The 20,143-nt window shown below is 41.9% G+C and overlaps 1 protein-coding gene across 4 annotated transcripts in view; it reads right to left on the bottom strand.

Moving 5' to 3' along the window:
• The window catches only part of LOC138761739 (atypical chemokine receptor 3-like), a 125,229-nt gene extending 105,341 nt beyond the window's left edge, over positions 1-19,888 (bottom strand). Inside the window, exons 1-2 of one of the 4 annotated variants that reach the window (XR_011356481.1) lie at positions 19,799-19,888; positions 14,041-14,181 (exon numbers count right to left, since the gene is read on the bottom strand). The gene's annotated coding sequence lies outside the window, so the exon portion shown is untranslated. Of the gene's footprint in view, positions 1-5,197; positions 5,315-14,040; positions 14,182-19,798 lie in introns of those variants that run through there. The other 3 variants (XM_069934399.1, XM_069934401.1, XM_069934400.1) reach the window with 3 other exon arrangements.
• Between the last annotated feature and the right edge of the window lie 255 nt (positions 19,889-20,143).

Here is a 20,143-nt window from a genome sequence, read left to right as displayed (position 1 = left end):
CCCTGAGTGAAAAAAATTACCCACTAAGTCCCTCTTAAATTTCTCCTCTCTTTTAACTTTAAATTTATACCCTCTTACTCTAGAATAAACTGCCTTGGGAAAAATACTATGAACATTCACTTGATCCATAGCCGTCATGATATTATACCTCTATAAAGTCACATCTCAGCCTTCTAGGCCCTAGAGTCAAAGACCCAGACCTCTTAATCTATCCTTATTACTCAAGCCATCTAGTCTCACCAGCATCTTGATGAATCAACTCTGCATTACTTCAACTTATTGCTATCCTTCCTATAGATTGGCAATCAGAATTGTATAGTAATCAGTGTGGTCTCACCAATGCCTTGTGCAGTTAAATCATGAGGTCCCAGGTTTTGTACTCAATATCCAGCTTATTGAGAACAAATGTGCCAAATACCTTCTTTACCATCCTGTACATCTGAATTGACACTTTCAGAGAGCTCTGACAACAAATTCCAGAGCCCTGCCAGTTATTATTTAAGTCCTATCCTTGTTTGACTTTAACAAAGTACAATTTCTCAGACTTGTAAGAGTTAAATTCCACTACATCTCCTTTGGCCAACCTTTCCAACTTATCTAGGCCCTGTTGTAAATTTGGATATAACCATATAACCATTTACGAAGCGGAAACATGTTGGCCTTTCGAGTCCGCACTGGTTCACTGATTTTGTGCGCCCTCTTCAGGCATTGGACCCAGTAGATCTTCATTCCTCTTCTAATTCTAAGCGCACGTATATGTAATGTGTGTGTAAGTTCAGAAAAGTTCTTTGATTCATAGTCCAATCTCACTTCTCATTCCTCAAAGTTCACTGGTTGCAGGCAATTCTTATACTGTGCACAGAATTGAACATTTATATCGTTCCTCACTATTCAGTGTTACAGTATGTGGCATTGAGCACTTCTCAGAAACACATTTAAACATATTCCATGTACTTAATTATTTATAATTTAATGACTAGAAATGTAAATAACAGTGCAGGGATTATCTGCATAACAAGTCACATAAACAGCAATGAATCAAGTCATTTATTGTCATCTGATTGTACAGAACAACCTGATGAAAGTGTTCTCCAGTCCTTGGCACAAAACATGCAGACACACAAACAAACAATACATATATAGGACATGTATGTTATCTACAAATAAATAAATAAATAAATAGATAGACATTGTTTTGTGAATATGAGTCTCAGATGGTTAGTGTGAGCAGTTCCTTTGGTCATTCAGCGTTCTCATTGCCCATGGGAAGAAACTGCTCATCCCTGATGGGAGCAGCTGAAAGATGCTGTGTTCAGGGTGGAAGGAATCCTCAATGATTTTGTGTGCCATAGACATACAAATGGAGGGGTAATTTATGTTTGATGGCATAAATTGAAGAGATCAGAAACAGCCACCATCAGAAAGAACCTTCATTACCCTGGTCACTACCTCTTCTCCCTGCTACCTTGAGACCAGCATTTCTTGCTTCAAGAACAATTTTTTTTTCCCAACAGCTATCAGCTTCTTGAACCTCCTCTTGCCACTTTTTTTTGTCCTAGGATAATTGTGAATATTATCTATATTTTTTGTATTTATTATCTTTATTTAATTCAATTAAGCACACTATTGTTTTTACTTGTTTTTGTAGCTTTTTTTAAATAAAAACAAAGTACCTGTTCAGCTGCAGCATGTAGAAATTTTGGTCCATAAGTACATTGTACAAGTGGTGTGTTCTGCGGAGGGTGTATTGGGGTGTCCGGAGCAGCTGTGTCGTGCTCCTTGTTTGGGAATTCTGGAGATTGCGTCACCTTGGATCTCAAGGCACTCTGGCAAATGGTGAGGTCGGTTGAAGAAGTCATGCATCGTGTCTTTGGAGGCTGACAGCATTGTGGGGGACCAGGCACATTCTCATGAAGAAGTCCTCTTCTTCCTCCTGCCATTGGTGTGGCTGTCGAAGCTTTCGGGCTCCCGTGGATTGTGAACTGTGTGGCAGTTTCTTCACTCAAGCTATCAGACTTTTAATATCCTGAGTCTATTATATTGTAATTTGTCTCTACTGTGCCTACTGTCTAGTTATTTTATTAATTACTATTGTTTGCACTGTTTTATTCACTTTATGTAAGTTGTAGTCTAGTGCAGTTATTTTTTGTCTCATCTTGCATAGTAATACTGTAGTCTTGTTTGTGCTGTTTTTATATAGTTTTGTGTCATTTTATGTAGCACCATGGGTTTTTTTTTGGAGGAACATTGCCTCTTTTTTTCACTGGGCACTTGAATATGTACTTGAATATATGACAATAAACTCATTGTCATTATTAAAGCATTAGGTAAAAGATCTGCTTTTCACTGAATTGTCCAGTGGGATCTGTGAACCACTGAAGCAGGCAAACAGAAATTCAGTTTAATTTTCCAGTCTGTGAAGTCTTTTTTTTTTTTAAATATTTTTTATTGAGGTCCTAAATACAAAGTCTATTAATATACCAAAAAGCCATATTTGTTAATTTAACATTATTTCTTAAAAATAATTCTGGATAGAAACCATCGAGTTACATTATATCAACACTTGTTCAAAACCGAGGGTTGTCTCATTTGATGATATAATCTTGGACAACCATAATTAAACATGTATATAAAATTGGTTAATCTAAAAAAGGAAAAAAAAGAAAAAAGGAAAAAAAAACTAAAACTAAATCTAATCTATCCCCTCCCTCTCATCAAGGAGACCTTGTAGAAAAAAGAAGATATGAATTGAATAGTGACCTTCAGAAACTAGACTGAGAATCGCCGGAGCACCCAAATTACTTATATCTGCCGATCATGATTGTATCTATGGATGGGCCCCACATCTTTTCCAATTGAAACTTTCTTCTATCATCTTGTATCTAATTTTCTCCAAGCTTAAATATGACATTACATCATGTAAACACTATGCATGGGAAGGTGAAGATTTATCTTTCCATTTCATTAAAATTAATCATCTGGCTATCAACGTGCTAAAAGCTAAAACTCTCTCTTGAGATGCAGACAAGTATATCTGGTTCAGGAGAAAAACCAAACAAGGCAATTAAAGAGCATGGTTCTATTTTGATCTTAAAAATAATTGATAAAGATTGAAAAATTATTTCCCAAAATCTTCCTAAATTGGGACACTCCCAAAACATATGGATCCATGAAGCCTCAAAAATTTTGCACTTTTCACATAATTGATCAAAATCTGCATGAAAATGAGATAATTTATGTTTGGACATAGGTTTTCTATATACCAAATAGTAATAAAGAATGCCTTGGACAAAATGAAGAATCATTAATCAAACTAAGAGCAGAGTACCAGTCTTCATCTGAAAATGTTATATTGAGATCACGTTCCCAATTATTCTTAATCCCAGCCATTGAGGCTGATCTTAAATCCAATAAATTGTTATAAATACATGATATTAATCCACTGTGAACAAATTGTGAATTGCAATTTGAGGAAAATCATGTAATTTTGAATGAACAAAATGCCTAACTTGTAAATATCTAATGAAATGTCTATTAAAAAGAGTAAATTTAGTTGACAGTTGTTCAACAGAGGCAAAGTTATCTCAAATAAAAAAAATCTTTACAACTTTTGTCACCAAATCGGCACCATTCCTTAAAGCCTGCATCTAATACAGACAGCTGAAAAAGATGATTATCTATATGGGACGAGCAAGAGAAAAACTGTTATAACCAAAACATTTCCTAAATTGACCCCATATTCTTAATCTAATTCTCATTATCAGATTATGTGTCAATTTAGAAAAGGAAAAGGGTAAAACAGAACCTAAAATTGCCAAGATAGATGATTTTTTAGAAAACTTCAGTTCCATTTTTACCCAAAAGGGTTGATTCACTAATTTATCAAAATGTAATAATAAAAGTAAATTACATATATTAAATGCCCAATATTAAAATTGAAAATTTGGAAGTGATAATCCCACATTCCTTTTAGTATTTTTGAAGATGGGCTTTATTTATACATGGTTGTTTTCCCTGCTATATATGTGGGGAAATAACCAAATCTAATGAGTTAAAGAACGATTTGGGAATGACAATTGATAAAGCTTGAAAAAAGTACACATTTTAATTGAATTGATATATCCAATCATTGTAATAGCTAATGGTGACTATCCTAATAATAATAATTTAATCTGATTAAGTAATACCAAATTTTCTTTCAATACATTTTTAAAGAACATTTTGTCATTGTAATACCTAGGTATTGAAACTTGCCTTTCACTATTTTGAATGGAAAATTAGGATGCATTGAAAAAGATCCCTTTAAAGGTAATAGTTCACTCTTGTATAAATTTAATTTCTACCAGTCTGATAGGTCAATCTAGCTCTAATGTTAACAGACAGGTAGGGAGGAATATGCCTAGAAATTTAAGTTCACTCCCCTTGGTGTGGAATTCGTTAAAATTCCACCAAAAGTAGGAAATCGGGCAACATGATTAGCATAATAGTGCAATGCTATCATAGCACCAGCGACCCGGGTTAGAGTCCGTCACTATCTGTAAGAGGTTTGTACATTTTCCCTGCAACCTGCGCGAGTTTCTTCTGGGTGCTCAGGTTTCGTTCCTCTTTTTAAAAATGTATGGGGTTTGTAAGTGAATTGGTTAGTTGGGTGGCACAGCCTTAGGCCAGAAGGACCTGTTACTGTGGTGTAACACCAAATTAAATCAAAACGTTAAATTAAATGATTACATGAAGTATGGCATGAAGATTCATGTCCTTCCTCCTGCACTATTTCGTGAGACACCTATTTATCTTTTCTGCCACCACTTCATTACCCCGCATCACGGGGAGCTGTGAGGGGACTCCCGCATCACGGGGAGCTGTGAGGGGACTCCCGCATCACGGGGAGCTGTGAGGGGACTCCCGCATCACGGGGAGCTGTGAGGGGACTCCCGCATCACGGGGAGCTGTGAGGGGACTCCCGCATCACGGGGAGCTGTGAGGGGACTCCCGCATCACGGGGAGCTGTGAGGGGACTCCCGCATCACGGGGAGCTGTGAGGGGACTCCCGCATCACGGGGAGCTGTGAGGGGACTCCCGCATCACGGGGAGCTGTGAGGGGACTCCCGCATCACGGGGAGCTGTGAGAGGACTACATTTGTAGTCCTGCTTTTTAAATTTTTCAAGCTTCCTATAATCTGTTAGTAGGACCTCCTACCTGTAACATTTGTATCAATGTGAACCACAACTTCTTCCTCCAGCTGTTTACCGACATCCTTGATCCTGGGCATATCCTCAACTTCAGAACTCTGGAATGGGTCCTAGAAATTGGAGGCTAGCAATGTCATGCACTTACTTAAGAAAGGAGGGTGGGAGAAATCTGGAAACTGTTTGCCTGGTGGTTGGGAAAATGCTGGGATTTATAATATAATACGATGAGTGGGCAGAGTCAATGTGAATTCATGAAATAAATGACGGTCATGTTTTTTCATCTGTTGGAGTTCTTTGTGTGTGCACCTCATAGACCAGAGTAGAACAGATAAAAGGGAATAAGTGAGTGTGGTGCATTTGAATTTTTAGATGACTTGGAGCACGTTCAGCAGAGGATGCTGCTAAGCCACGTAGCACTACACAGGCTTGTGGCCAAAATACTCATGTGGAATGAGAATTGGTTAACAGGTAAAAAACTAAGTAGGAATGTAAAGGTTCTTTTCAACTTGCAGGAATCAGTGATTGGGCTTCAACTATTCACAATCCATTGATAATTTCTTCAAATATATCTGTTACGTTTTAGATGTGAACAGGAAATTGTATTTTTCCATTCTACTTGGCAGTGTCCTAAAGTTAAACTTTTTGGATAGAAATAGGTAATTTATTGGAACGAATAATGGCAGTTAAGTTCCCATAGGATCCAATGTTATTTTTACTGAGTGATGCTAAGGGTGTTGAACCTAAGTTGAAATTGAATAAGTATCAAAAGAAGATTGTTCAAATGGCTTTAGCAATAGCAAGAAAATGTATTGCCATAACTTGGAAGTCTGATATAGATTTGGGTACAGAAAGACGGCATGCTGAAATTCAGAGTTGTATACCACTTGAGAAAAATGACAATTTAAGAGGGAAATACTATATATTTTGCAAGATATGGAGCCCACATTTACAAAATATGGGTGTGAATATTTAAATTAAGCTCTGACATTCCTTTTCTCCTTAAGGTCTCAGCATACTGTAAGAAACTTTAAAGTAATAGGTACTTCTGTGGAGGGTCTCTTGTCCCCTTTTTCTTTTTCTACCCTTTTTTTAGTAGGGGGAAATGGCAGGGTGGTATATAGGGGGCGGTTTCTTCTTTTTTTTTATATATGCCACGTGCGTTTGCATTGATCTGTATTATTTTTAATCATGTGTATTCTTTTATGTAGTTCTAAATTTATAAATAAAATTTAAAAAACTTTTCATGATCTATATTAATAATGTGGCTGTGGGCACGAGGAAAATACTTCCAGGTGCCCGATGACATGAAACCATGCAGATATGTGAGCTTTATGAGGTGTTACACAAGCTGAGTGAACGTGTAACAATATGGTAGATGGAGTACAACCGGGAAATAGTTGAAGCAATTGACTTTAATAGAAAAAAAATGTTAATTATTTTTTTAAATGGTGAGAGTTTGGGAGATGTTGATGCTTAAAGGGGCCTTGATACCCCTGTATACAAGTTATCTAAAGGTATCATCATGTTGAGCAGGCAATTGGGCAGTGCGGTGAAAGGCATTGCACACATGTATGGACTGGCCAGTCTGAACTTTTCTGACCTTCGCTAACTCCTCCCTTGGCACCTCCCCGGATTTCCCAATAAAAGTTGGTGTGCCTGGACTTGCCCCCTCTTGCTCCTGTACCTAGAACCTGGCCAAGTAGTGTATCAGTAATGCTCAGGTTTTTGGTAATAAAAGCCGTTTAATCACTCCATCATGTCGATGTGATTATTGTGTGCTCCACGATTTAATTACCAAAACAAAAGCCATGGAAACGGAGGATACTGGACAAGATATCAGTGATCGGGAAGATGCCTGGTCATCCAGCGCACAGACGGTGGAGTTGACCCAACCACATGGTGCAGTAGCGGACCACCCCTTAGGTCTGCACCAACTCTGCAGTGGATAATGGGAGTTTTCTGGCTGACTGTGTTCACGATTGAACCCAGGGAACCCAACACAGATGTTACCTTCGAGAGGTGGCTGCACGGGATGCAGATGTTCATGTGGTGCTACAACCTAAGGAATGTTGAAGATGAGTATGATCTCCTGTTTGCATCCATGGGTGATCGGACATTTCAAATAATTAGAGACTGCTGAATGTACAATGTACAAGGGATGCCCTGGTGCAGAAGCAGTACAATGTTCGCGAGGAACAAATTAATGACCTGGCATCAAGCCCCTGGGGAGCCCCTCGCACAGTTCACGGGGGCGATGAGAGAGCTTGTTAGAGACTGCAGGTGTACTGTATGCCAATGAGCTAATGGTGGCCGGGCTGGTGACAAACATGCTATCAACCCAAGTCCGTCAAATACTCTTGGAAAAAGGTAATTGCACGTTGCAAGAAGTACTGGACTTTGGGGAGGCGATGGAGACTGCGGTGCAAAGCTGTGAGGCTTACACCACCAGCGGTCTGGCGTCTGCCATGTTGGGATATGGCACCCGATGGCAGCGGTGGCTGGGGCAGGCAAGTGCAGGTTCTGCAGGCTGGCTAGGCACCCCTGGAAGTCCTGCCAAGCCAGGAACGCAGTGTGCTCAAATTGAAAAAAGAAAGGGCACTACGCGAAGGTGTGCCGGGCAACCCACTACTAGCAGTGCCAAGTACGATCTGAGGGACGGGTCGCCATCTCTGGGGGAGTGCTCACTAAGATGACGATCGCCAATGTCACTTCTGGCTTTGGATAAGTGATCGCTAACTTCTCCTCCAGTCCCAGTTACGTGCAAGTACTGGGGGCAGCCATCTTCTGATGCACCGAGTCCGGCATATTACTGACAGGAACAGTACAATGGTGACTCTGAATCAGACCCAACTCTGGCCTCCTTGACACTGGATCAGAACAGGCCTCACCAGCTGGTGTGACCGAAGATGAACACTGAGATAAACGGTCATGTAACGGGTTATTTGTTTGACACAGGTAGCACCGAAAGTTTTATCCACCCGGACTTAATAAAGCACTGTGCACTGAAGGTGCCTCCAGAAAAATGCCAAATATTCCTGGCATCTAAAGCCCAGTCCACACAGACGTGTGGGTACTGTCAGGAAGACTTAAGGGTAATCCCCAAACACTGCATGCTGTTTATCCTGGGCTTAGACTTCCAGTGTCAGCTGGAAAGTGTAACAATGCAATTTGACGGTCTGCACCCCTCTAATCACAGTGTAGAATGAGGAATTCAGCTCAGCCAATGAGAGTTAACTGGGCAGTATCTGTGGGCTGTCTACCCTTCAATAGACAATAGGAGCTGGAGTAGGCCCTTCGGCCCGTCGAGCCAGCACCGCCATTTTACAGATCATGGCTGATCACTATCATCAGTACCCCTTTCCAGCCTTATCCCCATAACCCTTAACTCCTTTGCCCACTAGAGTCTTATCTAACTCTCTTTTGAACATAATCAGCGAATCTGCCTCTACCACCCTCTGTGGCAGAGCATTCCAGATTCACACTTCTCTGGGTAAAAAAATGTTTTCTCATCTCCGTCCTAAAGGGCCTACCCTGTATTCTTAAACTATGCCCTCTAGTCCTCGTCTCCCCCATCATTGGGAACAAGTAATCTGACTCCACCCTGTCTATCCCCCTGATAATTTTGTATACCTCAATCATGTCCCCCCTCATCCTTCTAAACTCCATCGGATACAAGTCCAGTTTTTCTAGCCTTTCAGCATTTGTCAACCCCGCCATCCCTGGAACTAACCTTGTAAATCTGTGATCTGTGCTGCACACCCTCTATAGCTAGTATGTCCTTCCTCAAAATTGGAGACCAGAACTGGACGCAATACTCCAGGTGGGGTCTCACCAGGGCCCTGTACAACTGCAGAGGGGCGTCTCTGTTCCTATGCTCCAATCCCCTCTTTATGAAAGCCAACATGCTATTAGCCTTCTTCACAGCTTTCTGAACCTGCATGCTAGTCTTCAGTGACCGGTGAACAAGTACACCCAGATCCATTTGCACCTCCCCACTCCCTAGCTTGTCTCCATTTAAATAATACTCAGCTTTCCTATTATTGCCCCCAAAATGGATAACCTCACATTTGCTTACATTGAACGTCATCTTCCATTCAGCAGCCCACTCCCCCAACCTGTCCAAGTCCCTCTGCATTTTCCTGACATCCTCCTCACACCCCACACCGCCACCCAGTTTTGTGTCATCTGCAAATTTGCTCGTTATTAATAATCCCCTCATCCAAATCATTTACATAAATTACAAACAACTGAGGACCCAATACCGATCCCTGCGGCACTCCACTCGTCACATCCTGCCATCCTGAAAAAGACCCGCTTACCCCAACCCTTTGTTTCCTATTTCTTAACCAATTTCCTATCCATGTCAGCACCTTACCTCCAATACCATGATCCCTGATCTTGCCCACTAGTCTCCCGTGCGGTACCTTATCAAAGGCCTTCTGGAAGTCCAAATACACCACATCCACAGGCTCTCCCAAGTACACCCTCTTTGTCACATCCTCGAAAAATTCCAGAGGTTAGTCAAGCATGACTTACCCTTAAGGAATCCATGCTGACTAGCCCTTATACTATTATTTCTGCCTAAGTGTTCTGCTATTACTCCTTTTATGATAGACTCCAATATCTTCCCCACCACCGACGTCAGGCTGACCGGTCTATAATTTCCCGTTTTCTCCTCTGCTACTTGAGCACATCAAAGAATTACAGACCTATAGCTGCCAAAAGCAGGAGATATAGCCTGGAGGACAGATGTTTCATGAAAACCAAAGTCCAGAGGCTGTGGGCCGAAGGCATCATTGAGCCCACCAACAGCCCCTAACAAGCTTAGGTGTTGGTGGTAAAAGTGGGGGGGGGGTTGGGGAGGAGAAAGACCGTGAATAGATTTATGTTACCGGACACCTACCCCAAATTGCTGATATGGTGAATGAGATAGCCCAATATAGGGTCTTCTCAACCATAGACATTAAGTTGGTATACCATCAGACCCAACCCATCCAGAGGACAGGCCCTACATGGCTTTTGAAGCCTATGGCTAACTGTATCAGTTCTGCAGGGTGCTATTCGGTCTGACAAATGGGCTATCGGTGTTCCAAATGGATATGGACCTCATGGTCGATGATCACAAACTAAAGGCAATGTTTCATATTTGGATAAAGTCACCATATGTGGCCATGACATGGAGGAACACAATACAAATCTAAGGAAATTCCTAGCCACAGCAAAAACCTTAAACCTGATGTTTCAATCAGAAGTGCATATTCCACACTTCACGGCTGGTGATACTTGGATACGTGGTGGAGGGAGGAATCGTGACCCTGAGAGAATGCACCCCCTTAGGGAACTACCATTGCCCCAGAACCTGAAAGCCCTGAAAAGGTGCCTGCGGTTCTTTTCTTATTATGCCCAATGGGTCTCCAATTACGCAGACAAGGCCCCCCCATCAGCAGAGGCTCGTAATGCCTTTGAGAGCATCAAGGATGAGATTGCCAAGGCGATGATGCATGCCATTGATGAATCCATCCCACTTCAAGTGGAAAGGGATGCCTCTGATGTTTCCCTAGCAGCCATGCTGAATCAGGCAGGCAGGCCAGTAGCAATTTTCTCTAGAACACTCCAGGTCCCAGAACTCAGGCACTCAGCAATTGAGAAAGAGGCCCAGGCTATAGTGGAAGCTGTGTGCCACTGGAGGCATTATTGGGCTGGTAAACCATTTACCTTGCTGACGAGAGGGCCGTCACATTTATGTTTAACAACAAACAGTGGGGTAAAATAAAATATGATAAGATCATGTGGTAGAGAATCGAACACTCCACGTAAAATTATGAGATCCTATACTGGCCTGGGAAGCTTAACGAGTCACCCAATGCTCTGTCCCGGGGAACATGTGCCAGTGCACAAGCGGATTGTCGGAAGTTCCTGCATGACAAGCCCTGACACCACAGGGGTAACAAGGCTGTATCACTTCGTGAGGGCTAGAAATTTACCCAACTCAGTTGAGGAGATTCGGGAACTGTGCTGTAACTGCTCAGTCTGTGCTGAATGCAAGCCGCACTTTTACAGACCGGATAGAGCCCAACCAATTAAGGCAACCCGTCCCTTTGAACGTCTTAGTATGGACTTCAAGGGTCCCCTCCCATTCAATAACAGGAATTTCTACTTCCTGAATGTCATGGATGAGTACTCCCAGTTCCTGTTTGTTATCCCTTGTCCAGACATGACTGCAGCCACGGTCATCAAAGCACTCCAGACCATATTCACTATGTTTGGATACCCCAGCTACATACACAGTGACAGGGGTTCCTCCTTCAGGAGTCAGAAGTTGCAAGTCCCTACAGGTGACAGGGATAGCCGCGAGCAGAACTACTAGCCACAACCCCCAAGGGAATGGGCAAGTGGAGAGGGAGAACGGTACAATCTGGAGAGCAATCCTATTGGCCCTCACATCAAAAGGGAAGCCTGTCTCCCAGTGGCAAGAGATACTACCTGACGTGCTGCATACTACCAGGTCCCTGCTGTGCATGGCTATGAATGTCACCCTCCACGAGAGACTCTTCTTTTCCCAGGAGGTCGGCATCCAGAACCACTATGCCAGTCTGGTTGACGACACTGGGGCCAGTACTTCTTTGCAGACATATTAGACCCCACAAGACAGATCCCCTGGTGGAAAGAGTGCACCTGGTACACGCAAATCCACAATAAGCAGTTGTGCGGTAGCAGGATAGGAGAGAGGACATGGTGTCAGTCCAAGACCTGGCCAGGCAGGGTACACTAATATTGATCAGGTGACCCCAGAAGAACCAGACGGTCAATCGTCACAGTGCCCATCCACATCCCAGGGTTTTGACATCTTCCCACCAGCCCCCCCCCACCCCGATAACCATAGAGCCCGCCCCACCCCCCAAGCACCATTCAAGCACCTGCAGCAGTCAATCCCACAGAAATCTTGCCAGCAAGGAGCCCACCCCAACAGGCAGTGAAGGGCTCTGTAACAGAAATTTCACCCACAAGCTCGATGTAAGAACAACAGGGACCTTGCCCAGAGCCTCAGAAGTTGAAGAGGATCATGAGACCAGCTAACAGGCTGAACATGTGGTGGACATTATGAACGATGTATATATGTAATAAAGTACAGTATGTGCTCCATGTCACCCCGCCAGGTTTTATCTCAAAGATGTGATGAAAGCCATTCGCATAGATGTATGGACTGGCCAATCCGAACCTCCCTGACCTTCCCTTGGCTCCCCCTGGATTTCCCAAAACAGGCTGGTGTGCCCAGACTTTCCCCCTCTTGTTCATGTACCTAGAACCTGGCCAAGTAGTGTATCAGTAATGGTCAGGTTTTTGGTAATAAAAGCCGTTTAATCACTCCATCATGTCGATGTGATTATAGTGTGCTCCACAGGCAGGAAAATGTAATATTGGCCTGCATTGCAAAAGGATTTTTGTGCAAAAATAAAGATGTCTTATTAAAATTACATATAGGGCATTGGTGGGTAAAATTTTGGCCTCATTGCTCAAAAATAGATATAGTAAAATCCCCGTTATCTGGAAGTCAAGCAACTGGCAAAACATCAGAAAATAAGTGGGCAGAACTTGCCGGTAGTTCTCCATTCATGCCACACTCATTTTCAAGCAACTGGAACATTCACTTATACGACATCTACCAATCTCTGTAGGTGCCAGATACCAGATGTTTTACTGTATATTGTTACAGAGACAGTTCAGTAAAATTCACAGGACTACCATATATACTCTTGTAATGGTAGAGTTTGTGGAACCAATCTTTCGGGTCAAACTTGGGGGAGGGGGGTGGGGGGGTGGTCAACTTTTACATGGGTCATACTTTTGACTGTGGTAAGTACCTGCATCATTCAAGGCATTGGGAGCTTGGATGGCCAGATCGGGTGGCGAGTCTGTGTTCGGGGTGTTAAGACCTCGGATGAGCAGGGAGCTAAAGGCTAGGAGAGAGTCTGTGGCTGGAGTGTTGGGAGCTTGGATGGGTGAACAGCCAGGCCTAGGAAAGTTTGTGGTTGGGGCAGGCAATCGGGGTGAGGATTCATGGTTGGGGCATCAGGAGCTCCAGAGGCCAGGTGGGCGGCCAGGTCAAGGATCCACAGACAGGGCATCGGGAACTCTGATGGGTGGGCAGCCAAAGTGAGAATTCACAGTCTGGGTGTTGGCACCTTGGATGGGTGGGCGGCTGGGGCGAGCATCTGCAGTCGGGGCGTTGGGAGCTCAGATGGACAAGCAGTTGAGGTGAGGGTTCATAGTTGGGGCATCAGGAGCTTGGATGGGCAGGTAGCCAGGGTAAAGATCTGCAGTTTAGGCATCGGGAGCTCTGCAGGGTAGGCGACTGGGGCAAGGATCTACAGTTGGGGCCTCAGGAGCTCGGATGGCGGGCAGTTGGGGTCAGAAATCGAGGGGTTGACTTTTACATGGGTCACCTGGAAAGCACATGATTTTTGGGCCAAAAAAAGGGAGGGGGCAACGACTATTTCTCGGGATCGACTATTACACAAGTATATACAGTAATTCCTGGGATGATGAAAATGTGGACAATAAAATGTGACCTTATTGAATCTTACAAAATTATTAAGGAACATGACAAGAAAAGTACAGGAAGAATATCTCCCATAGTTGAAGAGCCTGGAACCGAGGATCAGGGGTGCATTAAATAGCTTTTAAGCACATTGTCAGCATTTTAAAATATGATAAATAGGTCCAACTTTCTGGCAAATCTAGAAAGCTTCAAAGAATAAAGAGACAAGAGTCAAGAGATTCATTAACAAAACTACAGTTTTGGTAACAAGCCATTTTACATAGAACAGAGTGATATAAAATACAGCTTACCTCTTCAATAACTTTCTGGGGATGAAACAATTACTGTATATAAGTCACACACCCAGTAAATAGTGTTGATAAATGACGAAGAATTAGATCTTAGACATCTCACATCATGGTAATGTCAGCTGATTTCTCAAGGTGAAAATTCTATTGGGTAAAAAAGTAAAAAATTACTGTCGGAAATCATGTTTTAAATATCTTAATGTTAAACAGGAAAATGAAAAATGTCAGCAACTAAAAAAAAAATTGTGGGAGATTTCTGCAAAACCTTTTGCAGTCCATTCTATCGAAAAGTTGTGCGGATCAGCTGACAGAGGTCTGAACGGACATCTTCAATATCTAACTCCATTCGTCCATTTTCCCCACTGATGTCAAGATAGCCACCATCATTCAGTGCCCAAGAGAGTGACAATAGCAGGAATAAATGACTACTGTCCAGTGGCACTGACCACCACTATCTTGGAGTGCTTCGAGCAACTGGTAATGGATTGTATCAAAGTGCACCTACCAACAATGGACCCTTTCCAGTTTGCCAATTGGCCAAAGTTATACACAGACGATGCAATAGCCCTGACCCTCTACTCCGTCCTAACTCATCTAGAGAATGAAAGCTCATATGCCAGGCTGTTGTACATTAACTTCAGCTTAGCATTCAACATAATCATGCCCCAGAGGCTGGTAGATAAACTGTCCTCACTAGGTCTTAATACCCCTCTGTACAACTGGATGCTGGACTTCTTAATTTAAAGACCACGGTCTCTCTGGGTTGGCAGCATAAATTCAAGCCCCATCACATTGAGCATTGGTGCACCTCAGGGCTACATGTTCAGCCCACTACTGTTCACATTGCTGACTTGTTTCTTGATGCCCATTTAAAGGACCAATCTAACCTAGACCCACAACACCTCATTAGTCAGGAAGGGGCACTGCAGTGCCTACACTTCCTAAGCAAGTTGAGGAGGGCAAGACCTCCAGCCATCATCCTAACAACATTTTACTGGAGCACAATAGTGTTCTGGCTGGCTGCATCATAGTATTGTGGAATGGTAGCTGCAGTATGGAGAATGATTGAAACTGCTCAGAAGATCACTGGGGTCCACCTTCCTTCTATCAATGACATCTACAGGTAGAGGTGTTTAAAGAGGGCTCATAGAATCTTTATGGACCTTTACAAACCAGCCCACAGTATCTTTGAGACACTACCTTCAAGGAAGAGGTACAGGAGCATAAAAACAAGAACTGCCAGGTTGGGAAACTGATTCTTCCCGCAGGGAGTGAGAACAATTCTAGAAAAGTATAATTTTTGTGTGTAGCCGACCGCTACAAAGAAACACACACACACACACACACACACACACACACACACACACACACACACACACACACACACACACACACACACACACACACACAGAGTGTGGTAAGTTAAGCTCACTCCTTTATTAGGTCTGGAAAGGCTGCTTTTATAGTGTTCAAGTTTCTGCCGTTTTTGCTGATTGACTGAGTTAGCCATATGAATAATAGCGAGGGAGGAACATCTATACATATGAATGCCCTTCTTTCACAGCCTGTTTCTACTGAGTTAGCTGGGCAGCTTGACCAATGCCATTTTAGGGCTACTGGTCTGATGCTGCCCCAGCTTCTACCCCCAACAATTCATTGTCTTGGGAGTCACTTTCGCGATCTCTGTCTGCGTCTGGTGCCGTGCAATGTGCCGGCCTGATCTTTGCAATTGCGGGCCGCCACATATGTTTATTTTGGATCACTGTGTATATATGTCATATGAGTGCAGGTTGGGGGGGGGGGTGTATGTGGATGTGCTGTTTCATTGGGTTGTACATGTATCATCAGATGACAATAAATTTGAACTTGAAGTTTAATTGCAAAATTTTATATTTGCAATCATTGAGTCTGTTAGAATGAGGGCACAAGGGAGAATACAGTTCTTTTATATTAAAGGAGTAAATGAATATCTGTCAGCTGTGAAGCAGGAATGGATTCCTCATCTGGCACTAGCTTGTGAAGGTTTGCACTTGAGTTATTAAACAAAAGAAAGCCCAGATTTTATTTCACAATAGTTCATTTCTCACAGCTACCAGGCTCTTGAACCTCCCCTTGTTACACTAATCAGGGAATCCTCCAACACACAAAACGAATGACACTTTTTTTTGGCATGAGGATAACTGTGAACATTTATTTTTTTTGTCTCTTTTTAATCTAATTAAGTACACTCTTGTAGTCATATTTTGTTGTTTTAACAAGCATCTGTTTAGCTGCAGCAAGTAAGAATTTTGGTGCATATGTATATTATACAATGTATGTGACAATAAATATCATTAAGAAATAGTGTGGCTATTATCAACATACCTGGACTTAACAAGGTATTACTCCAGAGCAAAATGAATAAACTGTGGGAGGAACCCAGTGGTTCAAGCAGCAATGCGGAGGCAGAAGGATGGTTGATGTTTTGGGTTAGTGTTAGGATATTTTGGGTCAACACCTTGCTGAGGGTGTAGAGGGGAGATAACCATTACAAGATGAGGGAAAGGCAGTGTTATGGGTTCTATTATTATAGTTAAAAGAGATAGTTTGTAGGATATTTAGTGTAGGTCACTTCACAAACAGAGTAACATTACACAAAAAGACATCTCATTTAAAATGCAAGAGCTTTGTTGAAGCTCCAAGTGATTTTGCAGAGACAATGGAACTGCGTTGGAAAGAACTTCAAAAGGAGGTGCAAATTGGAACAGAGTCCAGGATCAAGTGCTGATAAGATCTTTCAAAAATTGGATTTGGAGCCTTTGGCGAGGTATTTGGTTTTTAAAAGCAGACAGAGAAACAAACAGGATTGTTCTCTTAGAGAGAAAAGAGAGAGAGAGATAGAGAGAGATAGAGAGAGATAGAGAGAGATAGAGAGAGATAGAGAGAGATAGAGAGAGATAGAGAGAGATAGAGAGAGATAGAGAGAGATAGAGAGAGATAGAGAGAGATAGAGAGAGATAGAGAGAGATAGAGAGAGATAGAGAGAGATAGAGAGAGATAGAGAGAGATAGAGAGAGATAGAGAGAGATAGAGAGAGATAGAGAGAGATAGAGAGAGATAGAGAGAGATAGAGAGAGATAGAGAGAGATAGAGAGAGATAGAGAGAGATAGAGAGAGATAGAGAGAGATAGAGAGAGATAGAGAGAGATAGAGAGAGATAGAGAGAGATAGAGAGAGATAGAGAGAGATAGAGAGAGATAGAGAGAGATAGAGAGAGATAGAGAGAGATAGAGAGAGATAGAGAGAGATAGAGAGAGATAGAGAGAGATAGAGAGAGATAGAGAGAGATAGAGAGAGATAGAGAGAGATAGAGAGAGATAGAGAGAGATAGAGAGAGATAGAGAGAGATAGAGAGAGATAGAGAGAGATAGAGAGAGATAGAGAGAGATAGAGAGAGATAGAGAGAGATAGAGAGAGATAGAGAGAGATAGAGAGAGATAGAGAGAGATAGAGAGAGATAGAGAGAGATAGAGAGAGATAGAGAGAGATAGAGAGAGATAGAGAGAGATAGAGAGAGATAGAGAGAGATAGAGAGAGATAGAGAGAGATAGAGAGAGATAGAGAGAGATAGAGAGAGAGATAGAGAGAGAGATAGAGAGAGAGAGAGAGACAGACAGACAGACAGACAGACAGACAGACAGAGAGAGAAGTCAGTTCTACAGTGGCAGTTGATGCTGCAAAATGGCAAGCTGGTAGGCTTGTTGAAAGATCCCATTTTGAAGATGGGTGGTGAGTTCTGAGTTCAGCCTGTTCAAAACCTTGTCGTGCTTACAGGAGGAAATGGCAGGCTATCGTGTTTCTCCTGAAATAAAGGAAACAAGAGGAACTCTGTGGTGACCTGGAAGAAGAGGTTATCATTTGGAAAACCCATGATGGGGCAAGTTTCTTCGGCAAGACACTGAAGTGACTGATTGGAGGAAATCAGTTTGGGTGTGTCCAACGAGCAACATATTTCTTTCTGAAACCAACAAGAACCTTCCTGAGCAGTAATTATTTAACTTTAAGCCCCAGAGCCTGGTGAAGTTTCATAAATGTTAACACCAGTGATAATGGTCATCTCCCCTCAACACTCTCAGTGTTGTTGCAGGGTATGGATCCAAAATATCAACAACCTCTTTGCATCCACAGAGGTTGCATGTTCCACTGAGTTCACCTCACAGTTTGTTCTTTGCTCCTGAATGCAAAAGTTGTCCTCTCATGTGGCTTCAAGGTGTTACCCCACTTTGGTAAACTGACAAAAACTAATAGCCAGAAATATAATGTAATCGCAAATAAATCAATTAGATCATTTGAGCAAAAAATCTTAATCCAGAGAGTGGATAAAACTTGCAACTCATGGTTACATGGAATTATTGAAGCAAAAAGTGTTGATGCATTTAAAGGGTAGCTAGTTAAATAAGTGACAGAGAAAGGAATAAAAGTATATGCTGGTAGGGTTAAAAAAGATACACAACAATGCTTTTGACCAGTATGGACCTGTTGATCTGTTCCTGTGCTAAACATTTTGTGCAATTTCTTATAATGTCAAACATTGAAGTAATTCCCTCGTGTCTCTACTGGTAAACAGTGCCCAGAATGGTATAATCCCTTTGAGACTATAAAGTTTCAAAAAAATTTTTTTAGTTGGTTTAAATGGCTGGAATGCTACGTTGCCTGAGGAATCATTGAATTAGGGAGCGAATGGAGAAAAGGAAATTTGCTAAGATCCTGTTCTTAATCCAAATACGAAAATCCTTGATTGAAAATTTCTCTATGTTCATATCAGACGCAAGCAGCTGAGAGATTTAATTAAAAGCAGTTGTTGGAACTGCGCTTTTGCCTGGCTCCACCCATGGGTAAAGAAACTAAGCGTTCAGCACTGAGCTTCTGACAGGAAGAACAGGCGCATGAAAAACCAAATGACCTGTGGATTTACAGTCCTCAGCACATCAGCACCTGGAGAAGAGGAGAATTGAAGACTGTTGAACAGCTGGTTTGAAGTATTCGAGAAAATCTGACTGAAAATAAATGTGATATTGAATTTTTAAAAGTCTTATGACTTTTGAGTGGGTGTTTTCACAACAAATTTATTTAACATTTAAAACCAAAATCCACAAAACCATTGAAATGTTCAATTTTGAACTGATTTATTCATCATTTAAACATGACACAAAAGTCTGGAGCTTTTCAATGTGCAATATCCTGGATGCTTGAAAACTTAACTAAAGCTAATTCATGGCAGAAAGTAGCAAGTATTTTTTTTTTTTAAATATGGTGAAATCTTCCCCAGTTGAATAACTTGTTGACACGACATTTTCCACACATAAAGAAAGGTCATTGGAGTAAGATGGCAGAACTCACGGAACTATACTCAGAATGAGTCACAGATGAGAGGAAAAGAAAATAAGCCTTGCTTTTATCCACTCACTCGTTAACCTGCTGCTCATACATAGTAATTTCTGACAGATGCTTAACATAAATATGCTTCAAACAGGCTGTACACTGGAGATAATCAGGAATTTAATCCTCTCTGAAAACAACAATAATTGTAAAACACAGTCATTTATTTTTGCCTGCTTAGAGAGTCAAGCTTATTTACTAACTGTCAAAAGTATAGCCATTTCACCTAGCTGAGTATTTACATGATTTTAAAAGTTAAAAGTTGAAGCTCTTTTTAAGAATAAATAACAGTGATAATCTTAAATTCAGTCACATGGAAAAAAAAGTTAAAACTGCACATTACCAACAATCTGCTTCTCTTGCCCTTGTGGAGCTGTGTACTGAGAGCTCCTCGATCTGTGGCACATATTTCTTCTGGTGTTAGAGGAAGACTCCTCCAAATGCAGATTGGGGGATTAGTCAAACTGACACACGAAGTAGGAGGCAGGTCCTTCTCATTGCCGTAATTTGTGGATGTTATGAAGATTCAAGAAGCAAGGAGGAGGTATCTATTTTATGCAATATCTAAAGTTTCCAGTGCAGTGAAAACAAAAACAAACCCTGAAACTGTGCTAACCTACTTTTTTTTTGGCAAAACTACATTTAAAGCTGAACTCATACACAAGATTTCATGAATATTTTCTTTGTA

Source organism: Narcine bancroftii, chromosome 4 (genome assembly GCF_036971445.1).
Source record: "Narcine bancroftii isolate sNarBan1 chromosome 4, sNarBan1.hap1, whole genome shotgun sequence".
Lineage (NCBI taxonomy): Eukaryota > Metazoa > Chordata > Chondrichthyes > Torpediniformes > Narcinidae > Narcine > Narcine bancroftii.
This window is presented reverse-complemented; position numbering and strand designations above follow the sequence as displayed.